At 42.7% G+C, this 16,501-nt stretch overlaps 1 protein-coding gene across 8 annotated transcripts in view; it reads right to left on the reverse strand.

Moving 5' to 3' along the window:
- The window catches only part of LOC105474699 (kinesin family member 26B), a 568,793-nt gene that overhangs the window by 197,076 nt on the left and 355,216 nt on the right, over positions 1-16,501 (reverse strand). The gene's annotated exons all lie outside the window — the stretch shown is intronic.

The following is a 16,501-nucleotide window of genomic DNA, read 5'->3' on the forward strand; positions in this document are numbered from 1 at the left end:
GTGCCTGATTTTTTGGCTGAGAAGCAATTGTCTATAAAATATGTATGCCTATCTTTTCTGGTTTAAGGACTATCCAACTAAAATTAAGATTCCTTCAAGGGATAAGCATATCCCAGATAATCTGATTTCAAGAATCGAATGAATCTAATGTTCTTTTCATTACACCATGCTGCCTTTTAGATGCTAGCTCCAAGTTTCTAGTTAAATCATTTATACATATGCTAATGTAATGCTAAAAGGAAGAAGCTGAATGGTCTACCATAAACAGAGAACCCACTTAAAAGACAAGAGTGACCACTAATTCCTTTAGAGCTTTCCTTAGTATTTATCTTCCTTCGCCGTTTGATAGAAAATTATCTTGAACAGCATGAGAAACCGAAAAGAAGTTGTGCTGTTCACTTTTAATCTCTTTATTTTGAAAAGAAATAGAGTTTTATTCTCGCTTTTCCCATATTTCAATTGTGTGAAATTAAAACCTGACATGAAATTACACACTTCAGATATAATTTGTTGCCTGCAGCAGCAAACCACTATCAAGGTGTGAGAGCTAGAAATGGGCAGCCTTAGCAGAGCAAGTAAAGCCTTTAATCCGTAACTCTTTGCTGGGTACCTGTAGCTCTTTCAGAGCAAAGCTAATTAATTGTCAATGCTGGGTGACATGCTCTGTGGTTTGGGGCTTCTTGGTTAATTAAATTTGAATATAAGAGTCTCATTTGCTAGAGGAAGTAATTTATTTTCCCCCCTTTAATTCCAATATTTTTATTTAACAAATTATTTACTGTAGTTGAAACCTGAAGAAATCAGTAAGGTTATTTCAAAGGAAAACAATTTGCCTGGGACCTCTGCACTTTACAAATATGTACCAGACACAGAAGTAGGTCAGAATTTCTGCCCTTGACTCTGCTGAAAAGCTGGACTGCACCAGGGCCTGGGCAGTCGTTTAGATGGTTGGTACCTTAGCAGCCCCACTAGAGGCAGAGAGGTAGAAATTCACAGCCCCTCCTTTGCTGTCTATGCTACCGTCAAGTTACCTGGGCTGGAGTGTTTGCAGATTGCTGAAAACCATGGCAAAATTACACTGGGCAATAAAGAACACTCATCACAGGCAGGCCCAAAAACTGTGAAACAAGGAAAGGAGGCAGCTTTTGTTTTTCATAGAGAAGAAATCTCCAGGAAGATTTAGTTCAAATTTTGTAGTTAATTGTAAAGAAACTGGGCCCTGTTAAACTGCATATTGAGCTAATGTTTACTTTAATGGACATGTTACTTGTAGGTAGGTGACATTTACAATATGTAAGGGTAATTTTTAATGCTATGGATACTGTTAGTTATTCGAATCCTAGGTTAAATAATTTCCATTTTTTTGGCAGAATATGGAGCAAAATTACATTAGTTTAAGTACCCAGGTAGGTTTAAAATACTATCTCAACTTTACTAACACACTGTTAATTATAACTAATCTACAACACTGAATCCTTGGTTAAGAATAAAATCACTATGCCTTATATTATTATGAGAAAATAATATTTATGTTTTGATGGTGCTTCTAGGAATGGATTGTGTGAAAAGAAAATACTTGTTCTCTAAATCAGAAGCCATCCAGCTGTGTCTGTGAATATATTCAGGGGCAATTGGATAGAATGTAACTCATGTTATATAATCAATCAACCAATCAATCGTCTTTTCCTTGTGTGAATTCCCACGTTTACACAACAGCTATGCTTTGACAAGTTGCCTGTAATTTGAGATTTTATAAATTGAATCTTATTTCACATTGATTTCTATTAAAAGTTCACAGACATCTTATCTGTATGTATGTTATTCAAGTGAGAAGGGCTAAAAACACTTTATCTTTAAATAACTGTGCTTTCTCTCTAGCCTGTCCAACAAATCACTAATAACAACAAACACTGAGTCGTTCAATGCTGTATTTAAAAACACACAGAACTGACTCCTAATATATGACTGACTACCAAGAAATGGCTAAGAAATATATAACATTCTTCACTTCCTACATTAGCCTTTGCCTCCATAGACAAAAATAACTTATTTTCAAGATAGACAATCTCGGCTTAGATCTTCATTTAGAGTATTTGGATATAAAAAAAATTTGATTCTGGTTTTCAGATTTGAGAGCCTTCTGCATGAAGCCGGTGGCTGGAGTTATGCGAGGGGGTGAGATGACCCAGGGAGGTACAGAGTAGAAGACGAGCAGAAGGTAACCCGTGACAGGTCCATGAAAATCCTCAATACTTCATGAGTGAATATAAAAAGAGAAGATTATAAAGGAGCAGCCAGAGAGGTAAAGAGGAAGATGGAACAAGTGGTTAATAATGTTAAAAGCCCCTGAGAGACTAAAAAAGACAGAATACAGAGTGTCCATTGGATTAGAATTAATGAGTTCATTTTTGACCTTGAACAGAATCAGAAGAAACACGCAGTACATTTCAGTGGGTTGAGAAGTAAATGGGGGTGGAAGAAGTAAAGATAAGGGGGCCTCGGCTATTCTTTTGAGAAATTAAACTATGAAAGAAAAAACATAAAATATTAAATTGTTAGGTATTTACCTAAATGCCTTAGACGGAATTATGAAGCTAAAATATGGCTTTGTTTTTTATAGAGGTTAATAGTTAACATAGACGAATTCATAAAAAATAGTTATTTAGCTTATAAAATTAAAGAAGATATCCTTCATCTTATTATCCATGCATTTATTTACTCATGTTATTCCATAAACATTGATTGAATACCTACTGTTTATAGGTTACTATGCTTTTACCCAATGTTCTCTACATAGGGATCCAGTTTTTTAAAAATTCTCAAAGGAAGACTAGGTATCTCCAGACAAATCATATGTGTCACTTTATTGGGTAAGAATAATAGAACCTAAACCTAGTAAAAAAATACATACAGGCTTTGGAGTCAAATAGGCTTGGTTCAAATCCTGCGTCTGCCACTTACTTTGATGTGTATGAAAATAATGGCAACCACCTCAGGGTCTGTTGGGAGAATAAAGGGCATAAGGTATGGAAAAGTGGCCAGCAGAATGATCTGCACACAGTGAGAGCACAATAAATGCTTTTGTTCCCTTCCCTATCTTTTACTCCTTTGTGATCCATTTGCCTTATCGTCCATAAAATTCAGAGCCTAAGAAATGTCCACGTACAATACCCGAGTTGGTCTAGGAACTGGTGTCTTTTTCTCTCTCCTAGCTGGTTCCCAGTATATATTTTAAGATTTAATTTATGTTACAAATATTTAATGAGTTGTGTTACATCATTTTGGGAAAATTGGTAGGTATAAATCTTTAAACGGAAGTTATATGTGACTATTCCGTATTTATTAGTCTTCTAGGTGATTTTTTCTCACACTTTTATCAAGTTGCTAAGAGGAGCTCACATCTAATGGAATACTGTATGCTGACATTGGATTAATCAATCCTTGTTCTTTCAAAGTTAGGTGGGTCAAAAATTAGATGTTGCTATGGTCTGAATGCTTATGTCCCTCTCTGAATTCATAAGTTGAAATCCTAACCCACAAGATGATGGTATTTGGAGATGGGCATTTTAGGAGGTGATTAGGTCATGAGGGTGGAGCCCTGGTGAATGGGATTAGTGCCCTTACAAAAAGGAGCCCAGGGAGCTTGTCTGCCCCTTCTGCCATGTGAAGACACAGCGAGAAGGTACCATCTCTGAACCAGAGCGGGCCCTTACCAGACACGGAACCTGATGTTCTCTTGATCTTTAACTTCTCGGCCTCTAGAACTGTACAAAATACACTTCTGTTGTTTGTGAATTTAGACTATGGTATTTCTGTTGTAACAACCCAAAGGAACTAAGACAGGTATTGTCTGTGATTCGAGATTATCTACAAATACTCTGTTTAACTCAATCTAGAGTAGAGAATTGCTCAAGGGCACTTTTAAGCTGATGATTTCAACAGGGCTCATAAAGTCGAAAATAAAATGTGACTGGAGAAAAGAACTGTGTAAATTGAGAATATGGGACGCAATAAATGCTTTAGCAAACATTATTAATAACAGTAATTTAGTACTTCAGAGTTCTCCCAAGAGTGGCAGAAAAGAGAAATAGTCAAGGGTACAGGATGCGAAGCCAATTACCTATCTTCAAATCTCCTTTCTGCCACTCAGAGCTCTGTGGCCATGGTCAAGTTCTTTAACTATCCTGCGCCACAGTTTCCCCAGCTGTAAAACAGGATGGTAAGAGTGGCTAGCCTCATGGAATTATTGCGAAGTTCAAATAAGATGATCAGAACCGTTCCTCACTCAGAGTAAACACCCGGTAGGTGTTTGCTCCCATTATTGTTATAATAAAACATTAATATGAAAACTATATCCTAAGTGTCTCTTCTTAGACGTTCTTTCTTATCAGCTTCTTAGAATATGAGTCCTAAAGAGCAAGGTGAAAGGGATGCCTTGGCTCTAAGCCCTACTGCATCGCGAGTCAGCTCTGAAGATTCCCCCACACACTGTCAATATCACAACTGGCTGTAGGACATTGACTCCCATGTCAGTTTCAGGTTCTGGACATCCTGAATATAAGTTTTGGTTGTGCAGTTGGCCGAGAGGGTCTCATTTCTAGCTAAGAAAGGACTGAAAAAAGGACATTCTCAATTTGGGCTGATAAATTGGGGTCTTCCACAGCCTTAAATCAGCTGTCAGGGAAATCTCCTGTTAGTGCAGTTACTTTGCCCTGAAAACCGCCAGCTGAAACTAGATTCTTATGTCAACCATGTGTCTGCAGTTTTTGTGTGCTGGAGGCAATTACTTACTTTGTAGTTCCTCCTCTGACAGTGTGTCCTCATGCCAGATGAACAGGGACAGGACGACTGATTGTCAACCTCACCAGGATGCTGTAGGCTGTGTTCTGAGGCACTTAGAGAGCGTGTGCGCAAAATCAATACATATGCAAAAACAAAATGCTGTGTTAAGCCAACTAACACAGCTGGCCCACAATCTAAATTGCGCACAGGCAGTATCATTTTCCTTAATGCACCGGAAATAAGTTGTCTGTGCTGGTCACAAAGGCTGATAGAGCCTGACTGCTATGTCTCTCACACCAGCCAGGCGTCTACCAGCATGGTACACGGTCAAGATGAAAAATGGACCAGTGGCTCACGCCTGTAATTCCAGCACTTTGGGAGGCCGAGGCGGGCGGATCATGAGGACAGGAGATCGAGACAATCCTGGCTAACACAGTGAAACCCCATCTCTACTAAAAATACAAAAAACTAGCCAGGCGAGGTGGTGGGCACCTGTAGTCCCAGCTACCCAGGAGGCTGAGGCAGGAGAATGGCATGAACCCGGGAGGCGGAGCTTGCAGTGAGCCGAGATCGCGCCACTGCACTCCAGCCTGGGCGACAGAGTGAGACTCCGTCTCAAAAAAAAAAAAAGAAAAATGGACCAAAAGGGTCCAAAGCACCTTACTGCTTCTTACAATGTGCTATAATTATTTGTGTCTTCCTCGCAAGATTGAACACTTCATAAGGTCAGGAGCCATGTCTATCTTTCCTACAACTGCATTCCCCAAAATTGCCTCGTCTATAGTGGGCACTACACAAATACAGATGGGTGAGTGGATGGTCGGAACTGGCTCAAAATCACTGCCACCACCGAAGAAGTAAGCCTTGCGGCGTGTCTTCCCAACAGGGTCAGCCTGGCATCCTTCCAGTCTGCCTAGCCACGGAATGGTTGGGAAACATGGGTCTAGGTGGAGGTAGACTTAGACTCAAGGATTGCTCTAGCTCAGAGGTCTTACAAGGCTATGGTTTGGGATGTATCTGCATGTATAAGTATCTAAATATTTTCCAAAACAAGCCTGTCAGATTATATTAAAAGACTCTTCATCATCTGTAGGGAAGATGGTTATTTTTATTGTATAGAAGCATGCGATTCTGTGTATTGCTTTTTAAAAGGGTACAGCACAGTCCAACCCCTTAAGCATTCCCCAGGTTCACCAGTATCCTTGCTTTTCTGCCTCCATATCCACACCAACTAAACTACACCCTACAATGTTGCAATGATGTCATCTTATGGGTTAGGATTTCAACTTATGAATTTAGAGGGAGACACAAACATTCACACCACAGGGAACGTTCATCCTACAATGTTCCCTAACGGAAAGGCATGTGGTCAGGGCTGATCATTAATATTGTCCTTTCTGATGTAAGTTCCATGAGAGTGAGGCCTTTTGTTTTCTTAACTGCCAAGAATGGCATGCTATGCAGTGGATACTCAATAAAACACTTACAGAATGAATGGATGGATGGATGGATGGATGGATGGATGGATGGATGGATGGATGGGTGGATGGATGGATGGGCGAGTGGATGGACAGGTGGGCGGGTGGACAGACGGACGGGTGGACGGACGGACGGACGGGTGGACGGACGGACGGGTGGGTGGACGGACAGACGGGTGGACGGACGGACGGGTGGGTGGGTGGGTGGGTGGATGGACGGATGGGTGGGTAGATGGATGGATGGATGGGCGGATGGATGGATGGGCAGATGGATGGATGGGCGGATGGATGGATGGGTGGATGGATGGATGGATGGATGGGCGGATGGATGGATGGGTGGATGGATGGATGGATGGATGGTTGGGTGGATGGGCAGATGGGTGGATGGGCAGATGGATGGATGGGCGGATGGATGGATGGATGGATGGATGGATGGATGGATGGATGGATGGGTGGATGGATGGATGGATGGATGGATGAATGGATGGATGGATGGGCGGATGGATGGATGGGTGGATGGATGGATGGATGGATGGATGGGTGGATGGGCAGATGGATGGATGGGCGGATGGATGGATGGGTGGATGGATGGATAGATGGATGGATGGGTGGATGGGCAGATGGATGGATGGGCGGATGGATGGATGGATGGATGGATGGATGGATGGATGGATGGGTGGGTGGATGGATGGATGGATGGGTGGATGGATGGATGGATGAATAGATCGTGTTTGTCTTTAAGGTTTGCTGACTTCTTAATGATGACAATGCGTAAAATATTTCTTGGCATGGGTTTCTTCAGGCTATCGTGTTCATAAGACAAATACAATTATTGTGTTCATTGTAATAATTGTTCCACATCGTCATTAGTCTGTGCCCAACATGTGTTTTCCCAAGCCTCTGGGAGAAGGGTTTTTTGAAGTTGCCTGTCGAAGCAGATATGCTCAATGGGTTCTTATGAGTTAAAGGTTGTAGACTTGTGCTTCATAAGGACAATTCCAAAAGTCAATTTAATTCGATTATTATTTTTTTTTCCTATTATTTCTAGCCTTTAGAAATCACTTGCTGCCAGACTAGCCAGGGAGGGCTCTCTCGCTCTCGCTCTCTCTCTCGCTTGCTCGCTCTTTCACTCTCTCGTGCTTTCTCTCTCTCTCGCTTGTTTGCTCTCTTGCTCTCTCTCTCTCTCACTTGCGCTCTCTCTCTCTCTCTCTCTCTCTCGCTTGCTCTCTCTCTCTCTCTCTCTCTCTCTCCTGCAGAGGGGGCTCCAAGCCCAGATTCTCCTTGGCTTCTTCTTGGGGTAGTTCTCAGAATGATGACAGCAGTGTCTTTAGCTATTGCTGACATTTACTGGTAACTAACTGAGTTACCAGTTAGTCTAGTATTTAATTTTAGTTTACACTATGAAAATTTAATTTTAAAAAAAGTAGATATTTTTCAAAATTATATTTTCAGGGTAATTAAATCAATGATATTCTTGTACTTGAACAATATGTTCTTATTAGGCTATCAACTAATGACAACAATTCGACAATTAAATTCTAAACTTGTTCTGCATTTCTTCAAAATAAAAACATGGACTAACCCAAATACAGTCACGCACCATATGACGACGTTTCAGTCAAGGACGAACCACATATATACCGATGGTCCCATAAGATAATCTTATTTTTACTGTACCTTTTCTGTGTTTAGGTATGTTTAGGGACACAAATACTTACCATTGTGTTACAGTTGGCTACAGTATTCAGTACAGCGACACGCTGTACAAGTGTGTAGCCCAGGAGCAATAGGCCTGTCCTCTAGCCTCGGTGTGCAGTAGGCTACACCATCCAGATTTGTGCAGGTACACGCTATGATGTTCAAACAACAACAAAATCACCTAATGGTTCATTTCTCAGAATGCATCCCCATCGTTCAGTGACACATGACTGTACTTAATTTTTTTTTTTTTTTTGAGATGGAATTCCACTCTGTAACCCAGGCTGGAGTGCAGCAGTGCCACCTCGACTCACTGCAGCCTCTGCCTCCCGAGTTCAAGCAATTCTCCTGCTTCAGCCTCCAGAATAGCTGGGATTACAGGCACCCACCATCACATCTGGCTAATTTTTGTATTTTTAGTAGAGATGGGGTTTCACCATGTTGGCCAGGCTGGTCGTGAACTCCTAACCTCAAGTGATCCGCCTGCCTCGGCCTCCCAAAGTGCTGCGATTACAGGTGTGAGCGCACTGCGCCTGGCCTCACTGTACTTAATTTTTACCTAATCTTTTTTCTCTGTTGGATACTCAAAGCTTCTTAACTAAAACAAATGAGATTGTATAAATCTGTTACTAAATACAGTAGATATTCTATTACAGGACACAGTCATCAATTTCACTTGGAAATAAGTTTCCATCTTCTGAACTCTAATAACTCATTATATTTTTAAAATAACTTCCTATTTATATTCTTTACCTATAGGTCTTACCTCTTTTCAAAGCTCTAAGCTTCCATGGGGTAAGGCCAGTATCTTATTCAAATATTTATCCTCCATGTTACAAGGGCTTTGTGAACATTGGTTGAATGACAGAAATCATGCACAAATGGATCTGGGAGTGAGTATGTAAGAATGTGGCAGTCCTCACTAACTAGCTCATGGACTCTTAGCAGCTTCCTTACCCAGAACATCATTCTTCAAAGATTTGAAAATCCACAAACTACGTGATCTCTAAGGTCTCTCCCAGCTCTGAAATGCTTATGCTCTGTAACCACCGTGGCGTTCTGATTCATGACTAAAAGCATCCAAAATGTTGTTCCACACTTCTCCGGTGTTTTAGAAGGCTCATCAGTATTTTTTCCCACTATTGTGAGTTTTGGGAATGTACCTTAATAAAGTAACTGGTACCAGAATGCTGGCAGTCAATGTTTACTACAACTGTAAAAAAGCCTTTGAATTGCCTAAAACATGCTATAAAATCCTGTGCTTTTTACTATAGATAGTTTCCCAGTAGTGACTTAGGACTTTTCAAGTGAAATCAGGTTGTTTAGACTTTATCTCCTCTTCTTTCTCCAGAATAGTTTTTCCTTCTCAAGCAAGGATTTTTAGAAACGGATATACTAATACCATCTTAAGATAGATACAATACATTAACAAGTAGCCTAGGTTGACCCAGTCACAAAACCCAGGTGTGGGTCCATTATTGACCCACGAGCCACTGTTTCCAACCAGCTGTGATCAGTCTTCATCATCATTATAACATCCTATTTAGGGTGATCTATTACTAATCATCGCCTGTTTTGAGAATCTGAAAAATATGTTGTCTTAGTCATCATGAAATATGAATAAAATTACATGACACCTGCTGGGTGCAGTGGCTCACGCCTGTAATCCCAGCACTTTGGGAGACTGAGGCAGGCGGATCACAAGGTCAGGAGTTCAAGACCAACCTGGCCAAGATGGTGAAACCTCGTCTCGACTAAAAATACAAAAATTAGCCGGTTGTTGTGGTGGGCGTCTGTAATCCCAGCTACTTGGGAGGCTGAGGCAGAGGACTGCTTGAACCCGGGAGGCGGAGGTTGCAGTGAGCCGAGATTGCTCCACTGCACTCCAGCCTGGGCGATAGAGTGAGACTCATTCTCAAAGAAAAAAAAAAAAAATTACAACACCATTCACTTTCATGGTCCTGTTCATACAAAGAGAATCATGCCAATTCCTCTGTCCAAATGCCCTCCCTTCCCAGCTACCTCCTGCTCATTCTTCTAGACCCAACTCTAATATGACTCCTTCTCTCCGAAGCAGAATTATTCATCTCTTCCGTATGTTCTGAAAGTATTGTGCTAGCAGAGCTGCCTTGTGGTTTATCACAGGCGTTACAGTAGGGTTAGTCTGTGTATTCACCGCTCCTCTCTGATTCACTTCTGAATCCAAAACTTTACACAGCACCTATAATACATTAGGCGTTCAATAAATGTTTGTGTGGCAAATATCTGCTCTGCAGGTCGATATTTTCATATTAAACTGTTGACTGGATTTTCCCTAAACTCCTGATAGAGTTTCAAAAGCATAATGCAACGGAGATTAAAATTTGTATTGATTTAGTCATTGTTGCCAAAAGCTACATGCTGGAAACTATTTCTCCCATTTCCTTTTTTTTTTTTTTTTTTGAGACAGAGTCTCACTTTGTCACCCAGGCTAGAGTGCAGTGGTGCAATCTTGGCTCACTGCAACCTCCGCCTCCTGGGTTCAAGCAATTCTCCTGCCTCAGTCTCCCTGCCTCTAGCTGGGGCACGTGTCACCATGCCCGGCTAATGTGCTCGGATTTTAGTAGAGATGGAGTTTTCACCGTCTTGACCAGGCTGGTCTCGAACTCCTGACCTCAAGTGATCTGCCCACCTTGACGGCTGGGATTACAGGTGTGAGTCACCACACCTGGCCCCATCTCCATTTTTATATTCATGTTCAGCTCTTTTCCTATCCCAGTGCCACAATGCAAAGTTTTGCCTACACTTACTAATTAAATACCAAGAGAGAAAGCCCCCCTCTGACCACGGTCGGGTGGGGATGAAAGCACGGTCGGGTGGGGAGCAGCCAGAGCAGTCAGCCCAGCGCCCCCTCCCCACACCCCCACCCCTCCACAATCACCAGCTTTTAGTCCCCAGTATCCAGGGGCAGTCTGGCAACCGGAACTTTTGTGTTCAGCTGAAGAGAATGTGCAAATGACAGTTCTGGCTGTCAGGGAGCTTATTACCTAAGCAAGGAGCTTACATATTTATGAGCTGACATCTCAGATTTGCAGCTTTGCAGTATTCCTCAATTTCCCTTTAGAGCAGCCAATAGGCACAGACAGGCCTTGCGGGCTCATTACTTCACCCCACATCTCCACCCCCACCAAGACACAGCAGGTGGTTCATTTGTGGAGACATCCAGGGTCAAAGGAAAGTGAAAAATGAGCCTACACAAACTCCTGGGCTGGACCTGAAGAGGTGAATAATAGACCCACAGTGTATTCACTATGGCAAATGCAGCTGCAGCAGGCGCTCCTATCGATGCATGTAATATTAATACATACAGCCCTACAGAGCTGCCTGTTAGCAAATCACGCTCCCGCACATCATTTCATGTCATCCTCTGCACCATCTTGTGGCTCTACATGAGGACTGGCCATGGGAACGGACCATTCCTATTAAACGTTTTCCTGTTGTTGTTCTGCAAATCACATTTTCTGAAGGAAAAACAAACTCTACCACCATGGAGGAGCTTGTTTCATCACGGACCAGAGTTCAAGCATTGCTATGGAAAATGTATCATTCTGCTGATAAAAAGGATAAATCCAGATACGTCCTGCAAGGTTGGGTTCAGAAAGGGAGAGCAATATGGCGTCATTCTCCTTAGTCTTGGATAGTCCCACCAAGAAAACAAACTCAGGGGAGAGGCAGAATCGAATCCAGATACTCCTCCACGGAGAGGACACGTGAGATGTAACAAAAACCCAAGTATCAGGCTATAGTCCAAACCCAGCTTTGTCAGACTCAACCCTCTGCTGCCTCCGTGATGATTCCTTCTCTGTCCGCCTCTGCTTTTAGAAACCATTTCCCCTTCTCCATCCTCCCAGGCAGGGATCTGAACTCCCTCATTCATACCCTGGGCCAAGCCAAGTGACAGAGTGAGCCCTCCCAGTGCCATTGGCTTTCAGAATCTGACCTCTCGTTTTGAAATGAAAAGTTTTGTTGCTGACCGTTTCAACCATCAGAGGTTCCGGTCCACCTAAAGCCTGGCCTGCTTCTATGACAAAGAATAGGCCCACACTGCAAGAATGGCATGAAAGAGAACACTGTTTTGTTTCACTAAAATGTATGAATCTCAGTATCTGAGAAACCAATTAAAATATTGGTATAAAAAATGCTTTGTCCTCATACTAACTTAAAACTGCAGGCAACTGCACAGCGCTGTACTCATCAAAGCCTTCCACACACATGATTTCACTGCATCTTCACTCAAGACCTAAGGCAGGGCAGAGACTCTTCATCCATTCCTTCTGTCATTTACGCATCCATTCGGCAAACATTCATTGAGTGCTGCCCGGGTCTTGACACCAAAGGCAGAGCTTCAAGACAGGATTACAGTCGAGTGGGAAGGCAGACAGTGATGGCTGCGTGGTGAAGCATGGAGAGATGTAGGTGCCCTAGGATGGCAGAGGAGAAGCCCTGACCCTCTGGGGCTCAGGGGATCAGGGGAGGTCTCATAGAAGGAGAGAAGAAAGGAGCCAGCCAGGAGGAGGACCCATTGTGCTGAGGGACCGGCATGAGTCAAGGTGAGGAGAGTGGCGGACTAAGGAGTAACCCACGTAGGGCTGGAGCTCGGAAGAAGGGTGATCATTTTCTCAACATCACTCAAGTGGTTACGCACAGAGCTGGGACTCAAACACCCAGGTCTTGACTTCTACTCTAGCACGCTTTCCATTCTGTCACACTGCCTTGCTGTCTTCCCAGGTCCCCCGTCATTAAGGATCTGGGTCCTCTGCTGGAAAGTGTCTGAGAGACAGACCTACCGCTGACAGGAGAACATGAGGACAGTCCTGACATCGAGGCTATGACCAGACACTAAGCTAAGCACCATGCATTATCTCATTTAATTCTTGAAAAACCTAATGAGATAAGCTTCGCATGCGTTTTTCTGGAGGAGAGAACAGAAGCCAAGCAATGTAGCAGTCAGTAGCTCAAATGGAGATAACAGCACTGGGTCCTACTACATTTAGATGTTCCCTAATTGCCCTCTTCCACTGCCTCCCAGAGGAAGATAGGAGAAAAAAATGTCTAGGAGAGAAGGCAAGTCCTTCCTTTGATCAGGAAAACTTGCAGAGGCATTTTTCACAGCTCATTCTCCAAAGTTGTTTTAATTTTCTTTTTTAAAACCCTTCATTATATAAAAGTCTATTTTTTATGTTATTTTATTATTATTTTTTGAGATGGAGTCTCACTCCGTCACCCAGGCTGGAGTGCGGTGGAGGATCTTGGCTCACTGCAACTTCTTCCTCCTGGGTTCAAGCGATTCTCCTGCCTCAGGCTCCCGAGCAGCTGGGACTACAGGCGCCCGCCACCACGCCTGGCTAACTTTTTTGTATTTTTAGTAGAGACGGGGTTTTGCCATGTTGGCCAGGCCAGTCTTGAACTCCTGACCTCAAGGGATCCGCCCGCCTCAGACTCCCAAAGTGCTGGGATTACAGGTGTGAGCCGCTGTGCCTGGCCTTATTTTTTATTTTTTAACTGACAAGTAGAAGTTGTATCTATTTATCATGTACAACACATTGTTTTAAAATACGTACACATTGTGGAATAGCTAGACTGAGCTAATTAACATATGTATTATCTCACATACTTTTTTATGGTGAGAACACTTAAAATCTCCTCTCTTAGCAGCAATTTTCAAGGATGCGATGCATTGTTATTAACTATATTTACATGCTTCTCCCCTGCAGTGTCTCCAGTGGAAGAAGTGGGAAGACGAGGTTCGGACGGGGTGCATTCTTTCAGCATTGCCACAGGCTTTGCAGCAAAACTCACCGGGAGCTTGAGAGTTCTCTGCAGTGTAGATGAAATGAGGGAGGAATGGAGTTTACAGGGAGAAAAATGTGGGCCGATGTAAAACTAAGGCCAATTAGCTCAAAGGGCAAAAGTGAGAACGGGCAACGTGTCTGCTAAGGCAAGTGAGGCAGGCCCTGACGGAGGCGCTGTTGTTCACAGTTCAACACTGAAGGCTACGCTTGGTTTTCACAACACTTCTTGGGCTCCCAGCTTTTCAGAAAAGCACCGGTTGTTAGAAAGACAGCTGTCCAGAGAGAACATACCAGCATAGTAGGATTGTTGAGCAAAGCAAGAACACTGGCGGTGGATCTCAAGCAAAGCTTTCTGGCAGAACATCAGGCTGAAATGAAAGCTTTGTTCTGTGTGTAAGGCACTGATCAGTTTAGAACTTTGCTTGAAACTTTAGAGACAACCCACCTCTCTCTCTCCTATCTTTCTCCTTTCTCTCTCTCTCTCTCTCTCTGTCTCTGTCTTTCTCTCCTTTCTTTCACCTTGACTCTAGTATTTTTTTTAATTGCTCAGCAGTTTTCCCGATGCCAATCAGCTGCCTCTCTCAAAGACGGTGTGCAGGTATCAGCATATCTGGTCTCCGCTCATTCACTGCTGAAAAGCACTCTCCGTCCCCCACGAAAACACGTGAGATTCTAGAGGGGGCTGCGGGTTGGAGCTGTCCACCAGCGGTACTCGAGAGGCACAGGCTGGGGGCGTGGAGGAGGGGATGTAGGAGGGTGGGGTTGCTTCTTCTGTCAGTGAGCGGAAACTTGAAAAATGGTTTCTTATTTGCCTTTTCTTTTCTATTTCTGGAGCAAGCCTTCTCCTTAGCTCAAAACCAGGGGCACGATGAAAGACTGTCTGTTTCCCCTAACCCAGGAAGGCTATAACTGGTATCTGCTTTAACAGGGAGCCGCAAACAAGGATGAGAACTGGAATTTGGGTAAGAAAATTATTCCTCTTTTAGTCTTTGTTTTTTAATGATTTTCCTTTCCCCGGCATGATTTTTGCTCTAGGTTTTCCACTCTGCTTCAAGCCTCTTCCAGATGCATGAGTCTCACAGAGTCCACGTAAACAAGAAACCAAAACAAAACAGCACAAGATCGAAAGCTTTTCCCCCTTGTGATACAACCACTTTATGTGCAGAGAGGCGCTCACGTGATGCTGCCAACATGTGTTTTCTGTCTCAGATTTCCCTTGATAACAAAGGACATATTTTAAAAGGCGTGGCCCTAGGTGCATTTGGCCAGCAGGAATCTGAGTGGAGTTTGGGGATTTCATTTGGCCTTAGGCTAATTTCCTCGGGTGCCCAGTGCTACAGCCCTTGATGATGTTAAACCCCAATTAATAAAGTTAGGAACACTTTGGGTCAGGTTTGTAAGATATGATCTCATTCTACTGCTTACAGAACTGATTTAATATTCAGGAATCAACTGAGCTCATTCATTTCCAAAACTGGCAGCCCTGCATGTTGCTTTACAGTGCTCCCTCTGTCCAAGGCTAGGCAGGGCACATTAAAAGGAAATCTGTAGAAGAGGCTTTCATGATGTTCCAAGACTCAGAGAGAAGGATGGGGGCTGGGAGACAGGCAGGGTGGACAGGTAGGAGGGGCAGTAGCTCTGCCTGGGGTATGAATGTGATAGAGAGAGAAAGGCAATGATAGCTCAGAAAAACTCATGGCTGTTATTGTTAGAAATCCCACTTTCACATCTATGTAAGTTTTAAGAAGCCAGAAATGCTGCATTAACATTACAGTACGGACTTTTAAAAAAAGTTGCAAATGACCATAAAACATATCAGCCATCTCTTTTGATGACTTATCAAAAGAGTGACTTGTGATCTTAAAAGCCTCCTTTAAAATACTGCTTTTTAATCAAGAAAGCTTATGTTACTCTTCCGATACAAAATTCACCTCACTTCAGCTTTCGAAGAAAAGGTAGGTCATATCTTTAAATTTCAATTTCTCATCTTTTAAATAGCTGTTCCTTTCTCTTGTGACATAAACTGATTTTGGTCTTCAAGTGACTTGTTTTTCCTCCCTGAATACTTAGGAATTGAAGTGGTTAAACCGAGCCCTCACACAGAAAGATGGAAAAGTCTTTGACTGGTGTAAACTAGCGATGACTAGCTTTCCACTAGACAGTGGCCTGCAACCCAAGAGTGACCAGACATTGTACTCTAGAATGGGGAGATGTCCAACCTCAAGAAAAGTTGAAATGGACGGGAAACGTAGTCAACATTTGACATTAGTTAAAAAACAAAACAAAACAAACAAACAAACAAATAACCCTCACATTTATGCAGCCAGAAAGAACCTGTTCTGAAAGCCACAGGCTAACTTCATCTTTATGATCCTGTAAAGAGAATACATTTCGGTTCCGTCTTTGATTCTAACACGAGCCAACGTCATATATTTCAGCAACTCTGAATAAGCCTGATTAGAGCAATGACTGTCAGTTCAGAAACCTTCTTCCTTTATTGCCCATTTTATTCCCATCCACCGGAGGATGTTTATAGCTTCTATGTCAGTAGTTTGTGTGTCTCTTCTGATAGAACTAGGTATTCTGCAAGTCCACTGAACAAGAAGAAAGCTCGTACAATCTGGAACCTCCTAACTTCTTTGAAATGCTTTATACATTTTATTTTTACTTTTCTCAAAAGGAAACTGAAAAAGTTAAAGTAGAAAAAACTAG

This window comes from Macaca nemestrina, chromosome 1, assembly GCF_043159975.1.
Source record: "Macaca nemestrina isolate mMacNem1 chromosome 1, mMacNem.hap1, whole genome shotgun sequence".
In the NCBI taxonomy this organism is placed as follows: Eukaryota; Metazoa; Chordata; class Mammalia; order Primates; family Cercopithecidae; genus Macaca; species Macaca nemestrina.